Source organism: Lissotriton vulgaris, chromosome 2_1, assembly GCF_964263255.1.
Source record: "Lissotriton vulgaris chromosome 2_1, aLisVul1.2, whole genome shotgun sequence".
Lineage (NCBI taxonomy): Eukaryota > Metazoa > Chordata > Amphibia > Caudata > Salamandridae > Lissotriton > Lissotriton vulgaris.
The window spans coordinates 913,191,697-913,209,639 of NC_141687.1; positions in this window are offsets into that span (position 1 = coordinate 913,191,697).

Genomic DNA, 17,943 nt, shown 5'->3' on the forward strand with positions numbered 1-17,943 from the left:
TGATTTTGATGATACCAAGATTACTGCAGATGCCATCTGTGTTAAAGAATACAATAGGTTAGTAAGAACATATGCTCTTAATTTAGGTCAATATCCTGTATTTGAAAAGCGTGTGGTTGCTCGAAAAAGAAGGTACGAGAATATCTATACTGAAGTTGTATAGAAGGGAAAAAACAAGAAAATGTTGTGATTGCAAGCAAAAAGAAAAAGGACACTTTTGAAGAGATTGTTGGTTTTCAGTTTCAAAACAGTTCTGGTGTCAACTGCTCTGCTAATGTGGTGGTCAATGTTTTTTTTCTTGAAGGTATGCAACAGCAAATTATGGCGAATCGGGAAAAAATATGTTGTTCCTTGTTACATTCTCTCTATGAAAAAGTAAGAATAGAGAAAAGTAAAATCCAAAGCGGTTCTGGTTCTACACAATTTACAGAAACTATCCAACAAGATGCTCAGGAGTTTCTAATGTATATGCGTAGAGAATAGGAAAATGAAGGTGTAGACATAGAGAATATTTTTGGCCTTTGTTATAAATGGGATTAAAGAGAAGAGTTCTCCCATGTGTAATTTGAGGTCCAGAGGAGGGAGGAGAAGAAACCAAAGCAAAAAAATACCTCTAGTCAGACCTATATATTTTCTTTAGTGATAATCTTCCCAATATATTTCGAAAAGGATGCTATATATATGAAGAAGACATTACATTTATTTAAATACTGTTTTTATTTTTCATTTGTTCTATTTTTCTTGTAATAAATACATAGCAATTTATTTGTATACAGAAAATTAAGCACCACTTTCTATAAATCACTTTAAGCAATACATAATTGGACAAAAAGAAGAAGAACCCCAAAAAATTCATCTTACACTCATACCATTCATTCCATCATGCATACTACTCCATTCGCTTCCCAATCTTAAAAAACTGTGTGGACATATCAAACAAAAAACGATAAACATACAGTAAATTGTTCTTGAGAGACCCCTCTAAGTTGCTATGAACCAAAGTCTCGGGGTCTATTCACTTTTTGATTTGTGCATTTTCTACAAGTCTTTGCTTCTTTATCTTTACATACAAAAGCTGACTTTCAATATGGGGTCTCAGATGCGTACGGCCTACATACGTTTCGGTGATTGTCGATATTTAATTCACCTTCTTCAGGGCCAAAAACAAACTAAACAACAAACAACTACATACACCAAGTGCTAAAACCAGGGGGTTCTTGGGTTTCTGAAAAAAGAACATGTCACAAATGCAAGTTCATTTTATTTCTTTTGATGCATCCTTATAACAAATCACAATATTAACTAAACATAGTTGTACGTTGCTTTGCATGCTATAGTATTTAGGGACAGGTAGAACCTATTATTGGGACCTATTCTGTAAGAAAGCCCAAGGTGAGAAATGAGAACACCCAGTGTCGGCTAGTGCATTTTAAGTGTGATATCAAAACAAATGAAGTGAAGCTTTAAAATATTTAGCCAGAAAGGTGAAGTTGGTAACACAGTGATTGGAAACATCCCCTCACCTTTGTTTTTAAAAAAACAACATTCGTTAGCATTTGGATTTGCTAAACCAATTGCTTTAGGAGATATAAACAGCTGGATTTTAGGAAATTACCTATGACGCGAAGTAGCGGTAGAGACCAATCCCCAGCTCTTTACTGTGGTGAAAGGCTCAATTCATTTAGGTTCTGCATCAAAAAATCAATGGCAGTCATGAGACATTGTGTTAGCCAACAATAATGCACATATTGGTATAAAACCTGTGAGGTTATTACCTGTGTCCAGGGTAGATCCTGCATATGCCTGATTTCATGGATACAGTGGGTAAACCTGTTCCGTGTGGGTGTTTCTTGATTATTTGGATTCTCCGTATGGATCGACCTAGGGACATATAGTAATGTGTATGAGTATAAACTAATGTCGTATTTCTTATGGATCTGCCATCCCAATGGGCGGAAGTAACTAATCTTTGTTTTTACCTGATGTTTTTCAGTTGGAACAACCAAACAGGGGCAAGCTGCACTTCCTTGCCTTGCTGTATAAGCTGCCGGTATAGGTGTCTCACGTCCCGATCTGTGTAAATAAACCCAGGTTTTTTCAGTGCTTTTAGGAACAGCTTATTTCTAACCGTGGCATTAGCTTTTTATTAGGACTAGTGGGGATCAGATACTCTAATGAGATAGATCATATATGATGATATGTTCGCTTCACTTATGCAGTTAAATGTAAAAGCAGAGAACCGATGTATTCCTTTAGCTATCTGATGTCTTATTTGCCTGTCCACAGGTAACACTAACTGTCTGGTATAAATCTGTACTGTAAATCTAAAACACAGGCAGTGTTCTGAACAGACGGTCTTCTCTCTAGTCGGCTCATAATGCCCTCTATGTTTTCTTACATATGCATGTAAGTGCCGATAGTTGTTTAACAAAAGTATTGCTTTACGAAAGATTAGGATAAGGAGACTGATTGTGCGGTCAGAAGCGCTTTGTATCTCGAACTTAGAAGTTTGTTATATCTTTTCTTGTCAAAATGGGTCTTCGATTTGTTAGTTTGGCACTTGATATTGTGCTTCTAAAGAGAAACGCTAGTACGCGGTGCAAACTTACAGCGGGCCATCTGTTAAGAGGTCTTACCTTTTCCGGCATGTGGCTACTCATCCATGGGGGGTCCTCCGGTTTGCGTACCGCTACTGAGTGATCGGCATCATTGCATTGGTATATAGAGGGATTTCAACGTATAGAAAACGCTATGTCCCATGTGATGGCAATTAGCGTACGTGGTTTGAATTTTTTGACAACATAGTGGTAGGACTGCTGCTCCTATTTCGTGCAAGATTCTTATTGAACATAAAGGTAAGACTATCTGAAAGAAGTCACACTTTTTGAACTGATAAACTCAAGATGGCCACTAAGTAGTTTGTGAAAGCCTTAATACTACAGCAAGGTTGCCTCTATGTTTGATTAAAATGGAAGCAAAATAATTAAATGTTACACGGTTTATGCAGATATATATATAGCTAATCTTGCGTTAGAGGTTATCGATCTCAGAAAAAGATGATGTCATATATGCCGTGATCTACATCATGTATATACTTAGAAGCTGAGCGGATTGATTTATAAATGACCTCTCAGGTCCTAACTGTGTCATATCATGTCATGTGGCATTTAATGAATGGAAGACACCATGCAGTCACTATCCATGATATTTCTTCATTGTGACCATGCCTTACAGTGTCAAGATTGTAAATCCAATAGGTTTCACGCTGCTTCCTTAAGCTGGTTGTGTCTCTGCCTGGGATGGCATGAATGCATTCTAATATAAGCCATCGCATATCTTTTTCAGTGTGGCCATATTGAATATAGTGTGATACCATGGGAGCATTCGCCTTTCCTGTTCTCACTGCTGATTTGTGTACTGAAAATCTGGTTTGCAGTTCTCTAGCTGTTTCTCCTACATAGCCAATGTTGCAGGGGCACATTATAAGATAGACTATGTTTGAGGTTTTGCAATTTGTCATCTCTTTCAGTATTTATTACAAGAATAATAGAAAAATAAAAACAGTATATTTAAATAAATGTAATGTTATAGCATCCTTTTCGAAATATATTGTGAAGATTATCACTAAAGAAAATATATAGGTTTGACTAGAGGTACTTTTTTGCTTTTTTATAAATGGGAACATCAATGTGAAAATTGTATGTATATATGTAACACTAATGTAGACACAGAAAGAATTTTATATTTGACATTACCGAACTTTAAATCAGTGTCTTTCAGTAAATTAATTAAAGCTGCAAACCAAAACATGGAGTGTAGGCAATGCATATCAGAAATGTTATCAATATTATTTATCCAAAATTATGGAAAATATATAATTTCAATGATGCAACGTTGTACAGCTGATGGAAGAAAATTGGACACTTTAATAAAACATTTTGTAGCAACTCAGCTATCAATATCCGGAAGGACTTTTGTAGCAGTAGCAATAATTTTCCACAATGGTCCTTCAATAACATCAGGACATTACACTGCATATCTCAAAAGTGAGAAAGGCTGGAGTCTTTGTAATGATGCTGAGTTGGTTTTCAAACAATGCTTGCCTTTCTAATTGCCAAATTCCTATCTAATATTTTTAAAGTCAAAGTTTTGAGAAGATAATTCAGCCTCTGAGGAATTTATTGTTATCATTTTATAGGATTATCATTGGACAATTTACATAAAAATGACTGCAAAAATAAAATTTGGCCTCAAGGAAATGTAGTTCTTTGAATTATGGACTTTTTGTTGCACTTTGTCTGGGTGTATAATTTGAAGTGGCATTATTTATAGTGTATATACATTTACGTTATAACATTTTCTTAGCAGTAATCATTTTATATACATGTGATTTGTATTATCTAGTATTTTACTATAGATGTATTATTGTTTTTTTTTTAAACAACCTAATTGATTGGTTTTTTTGCCCGCTGTTATGTGATGAGCACAATTGAAATCACTGTTTCTAGTGAAATTCCATATATTTTTAGAACAGTAAAAAAGGCAAAGAAATTACTCTGTAAAATGTTAAAATTATGCTGTGCTGTTAAAAATTTATTATTATATGTTATAACTATTTTTTCTTTTGTTTACAGATCCTAATTTTAAAACATCAAATTTACAACCATATAGATTATAAAAAACAAGTGAATAAAATGTGCACTGTTTTTTTACGTGTATTACTGTTGAGGAAAGTTTTAGTACGTTTTAAAATGGAAAATGAACTGTGTTTCCACACAGTGGAAAAAAAGGAACATGGATGGACTAGATTTCTGTCAGAAAATTGCATTGCAAAAAGGAATAAAATAGGGAACAGCTTCAGAACACCTGTCTGTAAGATTTATGGTATACTACAGAATAGACTAATATGGTTCTTTTGCAGGTCTTGATAATTTCAGAATTAAAAGAAATGAAACTGTTTCATTTAAACCACATCAGTCAGTGTTTTCGCATCCCTTCCCTTCAGTAATATATAAACATGTCCTATCCGTTCCCTAAAACGTATGTAGTTGTAAATGTATCTTGTTCTCTGTTATCAGTACCGAAATGTACTCCTATAATAACAATTGGCCTAGCCATTAACTCTGTTTCTTATTAATAAGGTGAGGAAAAGGCATTTTGTATACCTTTCTTTTCCATGTAAATATAATCTCATTAAAACACAGTACTTTGCGTTGAAAAGGTGTTCTATAGGTTTTGTTGTGCGTGTTTGCACAGAATACTCATAAAAAAAGACACATTTCCAGATTGATCAGAAATCATAAATCTTGAAATGTTTGTGAATGCTACACCATCCTTCTATTGTTTTGTTTTTTAACACACTTTATTGATGACCGCTGTGTAGCATGCACTTCGAAATATAGAAGCATTTCAAATACAGTATTTTTTGTTATTCTCCCACCTCAGCCATTCCAGTGCATTTATATATAACAATATGCTTGCTCAGTTCTCTCAGTATAAGAGAGGCTTACAAAGGGCATTTATAGTCCGATCCCTTCTCTGAACCAATAATGTACATGTAGTGTTTCATCCATAATTCAAAGTAGTGCATATTTGAAGTCCAATCAGTAACAAAAGAAACCCCTTAACTATTCCCCCTCGCTCTTCCATCCCACTCACCCTAAACCCCTCCTAGTCAGTCGTACTGCATTGTTGACAATGGTAATAGGGAGTCACTATAAGAGCGTCCTCCCCAAGGGTACATTGTACAGGGCAAAATCCTAGTATCTCTGTTCCACGGGCCGTACAGGCGCAAATAGATTCACACTCTTTCCTGAACAGTGACATGGCGTCTTGTGTGGGAGCCAGGTCCACTGTCTCCAGCTCAATCAGCATGGCCTCCCAGTCCAGGGAGATGTGTTGCTGCCTCAGCCCCCTCTCCTCCTCCCTACAGAGGACATCCCCCTCCTCCCTTCCCCATTGGAACATTTCAGTCTGCCAGAGCGTGACTGCCGGGCATCTGGGGGACTTCCACCTCATAGTAATCACCCTAATTGCCAAGATGAGGGCAAGATCCAAAAACTTGAGCCGCACCTTCTGAACCCTGGAGCGCCTGCGAAGGCCCGCCAGGCAAGATAGGGCGTCGTCCAGAACCTGCAGTTGTGTCACTGTGGTTAGGGAGTTTTGCATCCCCTCCCAGTAGCCCAGCAGTTGAGGACAAGACCATAGCATATAAAGGAAGCCCGCCTCATCTCCTCTACATCTGGGGCAGCGATGGGGGGAGTCCGGAAACATCTAGTGTATTCGCTTCGGCGTAAAGTACGATCTATGCAGCACCATCGTCTGTATGAATTTGAGCCGTGCATTACGTGACACTTTTTTGGGATACTCCAGTATGCGTTTCCACATGTGGTTTGTAATCGCAGCACAGTCCGTCGCCCATTGTTCCCTAAGGGAGGTAAGAGCAATTGCTGCGTGTGCCCATGCCCCAGTATATAATCAACGCACCAGATGTCCACCAGGTCCCATGTAGTATAAGAGGTGTACTAAGGTGTGCTGCGGGGGTTCAGTCCTCTGTGGGGCCCAAGTGGCTCTAATGTAGTGTGTGATCGTGGCATGTAGCAGATAGAGGCGTGGTGCCACCCCAGTGGCCTGCAAAAAAGGAATTATGGTCCATCAATGTGCCATCTCCGCAAAAAGCTCCTACCTCTTCTATCCTGCAGTCCGCCCAAGCCTGGAGTCTAGTCCGTGTAAATCTCTCCTTTGGTGTGGGCAGGCCTATTAAAGGTATGTTCCCAGTGTATGGCGTTGCTACAGACGTGTAAGCCAAGGCTTTCTTCCAACAGAGCAGGGCAATCCGTTGTAGGGGGGCAGTCGGGAGGGATCCGGGTCCTTAGCAACAATTGTGTGTGTAGTTCCCCTCTATCTAGACTCTGCGGTGTGAACCCAATCTTGCAAAGGTTCCTCCCTGCAGACCAAGATGACAGCCACTGGAGTTGGCTAGCGTAGTAGTAACCTCGGAAGTTGGGGACCCCCAGGCCGCCACTCTGCATCCCCAGCTTAAGTTTCCGAAAACGTATCCATCTCTGACCCGCACCCCATATGAGGGTAGTCAGTAATGTGTCCAGCGTAGTAAAAATGGATTGTGGGAAAACTACCAGCAAATTCACAAAATAGTATAGCAAACGAGGTTTCATCACCATCTTTGAGATGGCAACCCGCCCCATTACTGAGAGGGGCAAAAAAGACCAGAATCCCACACTAGCACAGAGCCCTGTTATTGCCCGCTGGATATTGACTTCTATCTGGTCCTCTTGCGTTCTGTACACATAAACACTGAGGTATTTAAAGGTAGTGGGAGCCACTGAAAATGAGTAAGTGCCAAATTGTAAATAAGTATTTTGTGGTGTTTCTTGAAAAAAGTAATTGGTTGATTTGTCGGGGTTTATGGCCAGACCTGACAGGCGTTCAAAGGTAGTAAATATGTCTGGGATGGGGGTCCCATCAGCTGTGAGGTTTTGCAAGTATAAGAGCATGTCATCTGCATAGATTGATAATAAATGATACACACCAACGACGCAGATACCGAGCTGGGCCACCGATCTTCAAAGAGCCAGGGCCAGCAGTTCCAATGCCAACACAAACAACAAGGGGGATAGAGGGCAACCCTGTCTTGTGCCTCGATTAATATTATTTGTATCAGAGATACAGCAGCTCGTACGGGCGCTAGCCGTCGCGGACGTGTACAATAAAGTGACCCATTTGAAATATGTGTCTGGCAATCCAAAGCGCCGCAACGCCGCAAACATGAAATCCAATGATAGGGAATATAAACGCCTGCCTGAAGTCTAGTGTAATACACCAAGTGTGGTGGTGGGTTATGGGGTAGCCGTCATTACTGCGTGCAATCAACTAGTGTTAAGTGAAGTACTGCGTTTTGGGAGAAAACCGCACTGATCACTGTGGTTAAGTGCGGGGAGGTGCGGTTGTATACGGTTGGCGAGGGCCTTACTCAATATTTTGTATTCGGTGGCTAGCATAGAGAGGGGTCTATAACTTGTCATGTCAAATCCGTCCCACCCCGGCTTTGGTATAGACATGACCAGCGCCTGCATTGTAGAATCCGGTAAGTGGCCCGTCTCGAGAGCCGTCTTATAGACGGTCTTCAGGGTAGGCACCAAGGACTCCGTGTAGGTGTGGTAGAACTCAACAGGGAGTCCGTCCAAACCCCTTGGTTTTGTCACGATTTAAACCTTTAATAGCAGCACGGATCTCCTCTTGAGTAATAGGACCATCTATGTTTTTCTGTACTTCCTCTGAAAGAACCGGGAAGGGGAGGTCCTGAAAGAAGTTGGCAACGAGAGAGCTGGCACCAAGGGGGAGGTGCATAGTGCTTTTTTAAGTGATCACGAAAGGCGTTCTTTATGTCAAATTGTGTGTGGACTACGTGTCCCATCGTGGTGCAGATACTAGATATGGTCAGCGTGTCTGTCACTAACCATGCGGCCAACAGGGTACCAGCTCTGTCCGCCTCCGCATGTTTACGCTGAAGATATGCTCTGTAGTCTATAGTCCGCAACGTCTCCAGAGTTTCTGCAGGGTCTATGTGAGCAGATTGCAGCAGCTCTCTCTTGGCAGGGTCTAACACTGCCTCCCTCTCCAATACACACCATCCTTCTATTGGCATAGCAAAACACAACGAGGATTTTGTTTTCACTTCTCCTCATTTTTTCACTTTCAATATATGCTGGAATGCACAGCATATATTGAAGGAGAAAAATGCCTTTACTGGTTGTTTTTATGCAGAAAGGTGTCCCTTCTTGCACAAAAACAATCTCCACATGACACGGACATCCTTGCACCATGGTGCTAGGGTGCCTGTGTCAACACATGCCTGCAGTTTCTGCAGCTGTGCAGAGATAAGCACAGAGTTGCCACATTTTATGTACATATGTTACATCCTTGTGCTTCGGAGGTACCACAACACTCTGTAGTTAAACAGTTTACAGTGTCATGCTGCAGCACTTCCTTATAATTCTATGCTTATGCATTCACCACACATGAAAATTTTATTTTTACAGTCAATTATGCACTACACATACATTCATCTCAACTTTCACACACTAGCATATTAGTTTAGATCTTTCTTTAAACAGAGTAGTTAGTTCTGAAAAAAACTTTTATTTTCCTTTTTGTTGTTTTGTTTTTTGGGCGATTTTTTTAACAATTTTGCATTTTTATTTTATTTTTAAAACAGGGGAAAATATGAGAACTGGGAAAAGAGAACTAAAAACTTTGAGGAAAGGAGAAAAGAAATCTAACAATAGTGTTGGTCAACAGCTCGACACACCAGATCCACCGACTGCTCTCCATATGATATCAGCTGTCCACATTTTACACAGCTCATTCTAAGTTTCCCAAATTGAGGACGAATATCAGGGTGTGCCGTAGAGGTTGATGGTGTTGGTCCACTCATACTCGGGCCTTCTGTTGAAGCAGGAGGATCCTCTCTCAATCTCCTTAACTCCTCCTTTGCAAAGTAGACCGGATGCTTTGATTGCAAGTGCTTCCGCATTCTTGCAGTTCCGCATGAGTACTTTTTTTTGCGGTCTCCCCTTGAAAGCACTTCATTGCATATTCGGCAAGTAACTTTTGTTGCAGTCTTCTTTTTTAAGCCTGGTGGAAAGGGAAAAAATTTCCAGACAATGCTGGTATATTTTAGTGGAGGTTCAGAAACAAATTCTTGCTTTGAGGAGTTCTCTGAATCAGAGGATGATGGTGGATTAGCAGCAATACTATCTTTAAATGAATCTCTTCTCCAAAAAAGAAATAGCAGCAGATCTTCTCAGGAGGTCTTTCCCTCAGAAAAGTTTTAAAAAGAGTGATTGAAATGGGTGGGGTCCTTTAATAGTTTCAATAGGAAGTGTAATGAACCAATCAAATCTCTGTTTTTAAAGTCACCTGGGGTGCGTGGAGGATGCGTGTAGGATGTGGACACTCAATACGTACCCTGCTTGCATCGTGCTTGCGTCCAGCATGACTTCGCAAAATTGCATTAAAAAGTTATGTACTGTACACTGAATCGAAGTTTAGTACAAACAACAGCTTCTCTGTTCTCCAGATTGGTAGTGCAACCTGACGCGTTTCGGAGGGGTCAGCTCCTTGTTCACAGGCATGGTGTGAATGTGCAGAGAAATGAAGGACCATTCGAAAGCAGCATGTGATTTGTTAACTCCTTTAGTAGGCAACAGGTGAGTCCGCCAATGCGGCATGATTGGGATCTGTAGTTTCGCCTTAGACAGGCTAACTTGAATGAGTCCCTTTTAGTATCCCCAATAGTTGGTTTCTGCGCTCGCACAGGAAGGCTTTGAACTACCTTAATAGGCAGAATGTTGATCTGGCCCTTCTGCAGGAGACCCATTTGTCCCTTTTTCTCGCCAGGCACAAATTCACAAGCAGAATGACATTTCTGTCTAGTGATCGGAGCCCCCACAATGATTGTATTTTTTCCACAGGTCACTGCGCCCAGTGTTTTATTTAAAGGAGCGGACCACCAGGAAATATTTTTTGTCCTCTTCCTTTACAGGTCGACATTCTGTGACTATTGAATCATCTAGTAGGTACATATCACGACCTGCACTAGATTTCACTTTTGTAAATAACTAGATGTTTTAACTAAGATACGTGAGTAAGGTGGGGATTTGTGTATTCTTTCCTGAAGAAGGAGCTTAGTCTCAGAAACATGTTGACACACACACATGGGAGGTAGTGCACATAGTCTTGCATAATACACCTCCATTTTTCTGCGCGTTTTTAATAGCGCCAGCCCTGGGGGCAGATTAAAATAGTTTTTTTACCCCACGAGCCAAGCCCTTTTTAAACATCACTCGCCATATAACCTCACCACTCACGCACATAGATACCTTCAAACACACCACACATAGTCAAATAAGTGCTCCCGCGTAGTCGCAGGTCGAATCGCGCCGCATCCCGTAGAGGGGTGCGAAGACCCCAATGATGAAGCATGACACCAAGGGTCCTTTTGGTGTGTGAGGGGTATTTTACAATACAGGGTACTGCCAACCTGACTAGGAAAACCCTTCCTTAGTGGATTCCTTTTGTTTATTTACTACTGACTAGGGAGAACGAATCCATCTATATACTCTCTCTCCCCTCCTTCTTAATTTTGTCATCTGCCATTGTCCTTGATGGGGCGTATCTCTATTATGAAAATGGCAGTCCTGCCCAGACTCTTGTTCTTTTTCACGAATGTCCCCTTGGTGCTGCCACGCATATTCTTTCACAGACTGAGGCAATTGATGTTAAAACTGGCATGGGGAGGTATGCAAGCTAGGGTAAAGTGGGGAGTGCTTACACTACTGTATCATCTAGGTGGACTGGGTGCGCCGGACTTTGAACTATATTATAGGGCGGCCCAAGGAACACAGCTTTACGCCTCAATACACAGGTGTGCAGACGTCCCTTATTTGTGACTGGAGAGACTGTTTACTGACCCTACCCCTTTGCCAGCAATTATTATGGAGCCTGTTGATTGCAGAACGGGCATCATAGACTCTTTGAACACTACTAGACATGCGTGGAATTGGCTGTTACAGAATGAGGCGGTGCATTATTGTACTCCCCAGCCATGCCTATAGCGTGGATGAGATGGCTGGGACCCTGCTCTGAACGGGGTGTTGTTCTGGCATTGCGTGAACTAAAATTGAGGTCGCTGGAGATCTGTTTCGCGATGGGGTAGTCTTCACTCTGGAGCAGGTGGTGGGCGAGATGGAGGATGTCTCTCTACTGACTAGATTTCAATTTCACAGAGTAAGAAGAGCTCTTAGGGCACAATTGGGTGATATGGAGGAGCCATCGGAAGTGCTGGAGTTGATGCATGTCATCAAAAGTGCCGCAAAATGGTTACAGTTATTTACAGGATAGCGATGACACACAGGTCACATAAGTACACTACGGCCTGACTAGCATGACTACGTGATCTGAATGTGCAAAAGGAGGATGACAAGTGGGTCTATTGCTGCACGAACACCAGGAAAGTGTCACTGCACGGTAGGCATAGGTTGGTGCATTTTACATTTCTGAACAGGATCTACTATACCCCTGAACGGCTGTGCAGATACGGCTTACGAGATAATGCCAGGTGTGAGAGATGTAGTTCGCTAGTTGCTGATTTATGCACCTTGTTTAGCTGTGCCTGGGAGTTTATTCCTACTGGGAAGGAGTGTTTGAGGAATTGGGCAGAGTGGTTGAACTGAGTCTTACACCGGACCCTTTGATGGCACTTCTGGGGTATACGAAGGCACTACCTTAGGCAGTGCGTACACTGGTTGATGTGGAGCTGCTTATAGCTAAGAGACGAGTGGCTTTGTGCTGATTGTCGAGGCCATTTCCGACGCTGCGACATTGGTCGCGAGATATGATCTATTGCTCCACACAATCGGAAACATACAGTGAGCTTCTGCCCCCCAGAAGTAGATAAAAAAACTTTTGGGGCTTATATGTCTCTTACATGCTGCGTGATGAACGAAAAGCAGAGGAGGAAGCAGATGGTTTATGTGCCGGGAGAGCTGAGAGTGTAAATGAGCCGGTTGGGATTGGCTGAGGCCTGGAAGACCCGGTGTAGAAGTTGGGGGGCGACAGTGCGATGGCGGGAGTATGCCTGCGGTAGTGAATAGCTCATTGTAGAGACTATCAGCCAAATGCATCAAACCAAAAAGTGCTCGCAAAAATAGCGATTAGCTATTTGCAAGCGCTTTTTTGCATTTTCCAATGCATCAACCAAAAAGAACAATGTCGCAAAATAACGAATTGCTATAATAGGGAAAAGAGAAATTGCAATTCCATATTTGCGAGAAATCAAAAATGCGATAGCAAATAAGGAATCGCAAAAAAAAATCGCAATACAATGCATGAAAATTCGCAAGTGCAGATTAAGGGGAATCACAATCAGGTGGTAAAAAAAAAAAAAATCCAACTCACCTGCAAATCATCAGACGGCTATTTAAGCTGACCCATGAGGACATAGTGGTCTTTCACAATGGCAGTACTCTACGTGTTTGCGAGGAGGAGGAGGATCCTTGCAGAAGGCCAGACCAGAAGGAGAATCCAGGGGAGAATCTTCCACCTGCGCATCAATTTGTTGGGACAAACTGTTGAGCAAATATATGATAAGTACAGGCTGAATGCTGCAATGATTCACTACTTAATAGATTAATTGGACCCACTAATGCAGCGCCAGACACTTAGGACCCAGGCCATCCCAACTCATGTCCAGGTGCAAAATTGCCTGCACCTGCTTGAGTTAGGTAGTTTCCAGGGTGTAGTGGCAGAAGCTGGAGGGGTATCTCAGAGCTCCCTTTCGCGGTTCTTCAAATCCTTCCTGGCCGCCATGATTGCTTTGATCTACAACGACATCACCTTCTCCACAACCCAACAGGAATTGACCCAAACTAAACTGGACTTCTACCAATGTGCCCAGTTTCCACACGTGATCGGATGCATAGATTGCACCCACGTAGCCATAAGTCCCCAAGCAGAAAATTTGTATATCTTCCGTAACTGGAAAGCGTATCACTCAATAAATGTTCAAGTAGTGTGAAATGCGAAAAACATCATTACCGACCTCGTAGCACAATACCCTGGGAGCACCCACGATTCATACATCTTTCACCATAGTGGCATGCACACACATCTGCTCAGGGGCGATTTTGGCGAAGGACACCTGCTAGGTAAATTTAATACATATACTCATCACTGAAGTATGAAATGGCAATGCATACCTGACACTATCACTTTGCTTGATACCCTGTATGTGACAGTGAATACGCGGTGAGGGATTTCATCATGACTCCATACTTGAACCCAGCCAGCCAAAACAACAGAGGTACAATGCAGCCCACATAAGAACACGTAATGTCATTGAATGGACATCTGGATTGCTCAACAGTCACTTCCGCATCCTGCATAAAACTGGAGGAGCAATGCTCTACAAGCTGGAAACATTCTGTAGGATAGTGGCTGCAAATGCAATGTTGCACAATATAGCAACAAGGAGAGGTCTCCCCATGGAGGAATCCGACACTGAGGACAACCAGCCCCCAGCACACCCAGCCCGGGCCCATTTGGCCAGTTCAGCGGAGGGGCAAAGGTAACGTACAGACATCACCCAGCATTATTTCTGAGGTATGTAATGATGAGACACAGCACTTAATTTCAGGAAATGAAAAGTATTTATTAGCACGTGAAGCGTTAGGGGTGTTTATTTAAACATAGCTGGTGGCCATTAGCACATGAACTGCATGCACTAAAGGACAAATGAGACACACAAAGGAGTTGATATTCAGTCACAAAGAATGTCTTGGACATGGTTACGTCACCATGAGTAATTCCACGATTCTGATAATGTTTAGCGTCACCTCCCTCTCACACCCAAACGTCTTTCACCTGCATCTGCATCATCACTCCAGGATGCAGCGGGAGGTTTTGGTCTATGGGTACTGCACCTCCTGACAGTGCTGACTTGTGCGGAGAGGCTGCTAAGGCTGGATGCCTCACTACCCTCTTCCTCTGTAACATTGCCGTGCTCACCAGTACTAGACTGCATCAGTATAATGGCAGTGGTCATTTGGCTAAGTGCTTTGGACACATCCCCACAACAATGGCCCATATCTATTTGCATTTCCACCGACCTACATGACATCAGGGCAATGCTGTTGCATATCTTTTGTTAGACCTGGTATAGCCAGCCATGCATGTCAGAAACGGGTGATGCCTCCTCCTCTGTGTGTTGTGTCCCTCCAGCATCACACGAGCCACCTCCTGCAGTGTGTCGTTTGACTGTCTGTTTGCCTCCACAACTGCTGTAGTCAGTTCCCTCACACTCTCAGCCATGACTGACATGTTCTTGTTCATTTTTGTCATCTGCAGGTTAATGGCTCCCATATGCCTCGCTTGCAGGTGCTGCACCCGCAGCATCTTGACTCAACACCACCCACACATTGGGAGTTCCTCACCCAATAAGGGTCCTTGGCCTGCATCTCCAACTCATCCGGACATGTGCCTGAGGTGTAGTTGTGGGGCTCACACTTGGACGGCTTGTCTCAGAAGCAGTTTCATGTTCCTCATCTGTCTCCATTGGCTGCAGTGGTGTGACTGTGGCCCTGCGTTTTGGCGGTGCCTTGGGTTGGGTTGGTGGTGTCACAGGTTTTAACACGGCAGCCTCTTCAATGACCTGTGTGCTGTCTCCACATTCACTGTCATCTGTGTTTACTTCTGCTGCATCTGTGATGTGAAACAGTGCAAAATTATTTTGTGTTTGTGCTAAAGTTATGCAACATTACATTACTTTACATTTCAGCTCTCACTGTCTCTCATCACTGACTTTGCTGCATTATTGTAGCATTTGGGCTTACAATGTTGTATTATGACTTTCAATAAAGTTCTGCAGCCTATAGGTCCCATAATGCATTTGGGTATGTGAAATGTGGACTGGATTTATTTTCTGTGATTTTTGTGGTTAACTACAGATTAGGCACAATTAGTATGTACATTCATATGTTGATTTTCATGCATCTTACCTTGTGTGCTACTGGCTGCCCCAGATGTATCCAGCTGCGTTACTCCCACCACTGCTTCAGGCTGGATAGTTCCCTCAACAAGGTCCTCCAGGGCTGTGTTGTCTGGGACTGTTGAGGTTCCTCCTCCGGTCACCTTAGCCTCCTTCAGCCTTTGCGCAATCCGCTCCTTGGCACGGCTACGCAGGTCGTACCATCTTTTCTTTAAATCATCTATGCTGCGTTGTGTCACCCCTCAGCATTTACTTTGTTCTTGATCCTGTTCCAAATCCTTCTTTTTTCAGTTTCAGGTACTTTCACTGAGAGCTTCCCAAAAAGCTTATCATGGCTGTTTGTCACCTCCTCGATGAGGTTCTCCAGTTCTCTCTCACTGAACATTAATTTTCTCTTCCTGGCCACTGCACCCTCTTCTGTTGATGTTTGGGACACTTTGGCTTTCTTAACCTGCCAGCAAACAATTTCGATTTTCTGCTCTCTCCCCCAGCACTCTGCTTCTGCCTCTCAGTTCGTCTGTGCACAGGAAGCAGCATGGGCTGATTGACTTCCTGGTTGTGAGGTCATCAGCCTGCTCCCAATGCGACTCTGTAGTTTTTCCGATCTCGCAATTTGCGATCTCGCAATTTGCGATCTCGCAAATAGCGAGATCGCAAATAGCGAGATCGCACATTGCGAGAACACAGGTTTTACACATTTGCGATTCTTTATCATGGAATCACTAATGTATTTAGCGATTTTAAGCGATTCTTTTTTTTTTCGCAATCGCCATCATGCATAGGTAATAGCGAGTCCTTATTTGTGATTCCTTAAAAATCGCAAATAAGGATTCTCTATTTCTTTGCTTGATGCATCTGGCTGTATGGCAATAGGGTGTGTGGGGCTGGCGGCCTTTGCGGGTTGGTTATCGATGGGTAGTTTTGCGAGCTGCATCCTAGAGGGTTCCCCTCCTATCATAGCGTTGGGTCCTAGTAATTGTACCTTCAACTGTAAGGTTTCCCTTTTCCTTTCATTCCCCTGCCTTGATGGTCGACGCCGCCTACCCATATAGGGATGTTGGCTAAATGGCTCTGCATATTCAATCAATGCATGTGCTAATTGTATTCTGTTCAGACAGATCGAGTTTACAATGACGAGCTGTGTAACTGTCAAATTTTTTATATAAAATGTTTAAAAAAACAAAAATATGGGCGGCAGACCGAGCCGCGAGGATTGCACTGCCTGTAAATTAAGGATCACGGAGACAAAGAACTATGCGTGAACTCCCTGTGAGGAATCGAAAGACACATGCACGGACATTCCTGAATTCAGAGGCCCACTGGAGGGCTCAATAGAAAGTAACGTACGTGTGCGAGCGCAGAAACCAACTACTGGGGATACTAAAAGGGACTCATTCAAGTCTAGCCTGTCTAAGGTGAAACTATAGATCCCAGCATGCCGCATTGGCAGACTCACCTGTTGCCTACTAAAGGAGTTAACAAATCACATGCTGCTTTTGAATGGTCATTCATTTCTCTGCGCATTTACACCATGCCTTTGAACAAGGAGTTGACCGCTCTGAAACACGTCAGGCTGCACTGCCAATCCAGAGAACAGAGAAGCTGTTGCTTGTACTAATCTTCGATTTCGTGTGCATCCTCAAACAGAGGTTTTTGTGATAAAAAATATGGGCGGCAGACCGAGCCGCGAGGATTGCACCGCCTGTAAATTAAGTATCACAGAGACAAAGATCTATGCGTGATCTCCCTGTGAGGAATCGAAAGACACATGCACGGACATTCCTGAATTCAGAGGCCCACTGGAGGGCTCCATAGAAAGTAATGTACGTGTGCGAGCGCGGAAACCAACAATTGGGGATACTAAAAGGCACGCATTCAAGTCTAACCTGTCTAAGGTGAAACTACAGATCCAAGCATGCTGCGTTGGCGGACTCACCTGTTGCCTACTAAAGGAGGCAGCAAATCACATGCTGCTTTCGAAAGGTCATTCATCTCTCTGCGCATTCTCACCATGCCTGTTAACAAGGAGCTGACCGCTGTGAAACGCACCAGGCTGCACTACCAATCCAGAGAACAGAGAAGCTGTTGCTTGTACTAAACGTCGATTTAGTGTGAGTCCTCAAACTGAGGTTTTTGTGATAAAAAACCCAAAAATAATATATATATATATATATATGTATATATATATATATATATATGTATATATATATATATATATGTATATATATATATATATATATATATATATATATATATATATATATATATATATATATATATATATATATATATATATATATATATATATATATATATATATATATATATATATATATATTACCTACTGGCGGTCGCCAGTAGGTAGTTATATTTAGGAT